Below are 294 nucleotides of genomic sequence, written 5' to 3'. Positions count from 1 at the left end.
CTTTCCCATTTTTCCCTCTGTTTATTTGCTTGCCTTACCTTATGGATTCATTTTGTTGGTGTTTATGGAGTTGTAGTGCTTTTTAATTCTTTCTAGATGTTCTTCAGCACATTTTAGACAGCTAGTTTGGTGTTTATGTATTTCCTCAGGTTCTCTTTATCTTGGAAATATCTTATTTCTCCATCAGTTTTGAAAGATAGTTTTGTACATCAATCGGGGTCAGAGGTCCATTTTTCCTCTTGGAGTTGAAATACTTCACACCAAGATGTCCTTTACTTGAAGGTTTGTTTTGAG

This window comes from Octodon degus, unplaced genomic scaffold (assembly GCF_000260255.1).
Source record: "Octodon degus isolate 3935 unplaced genomic scaffold, OctDeg1.0 scaffold00007, whole genome shotgun sequence".
NCBI lineage: Eukaryota > Metazoa > Chordata > Mammalia > Rodentia > Octodontidae > Octodon > Octodon degus.
The sequence above is the reverse complement of the archived record's forward strand: the minus strand, read 5'-3'. Positions refer to the sequence as shown.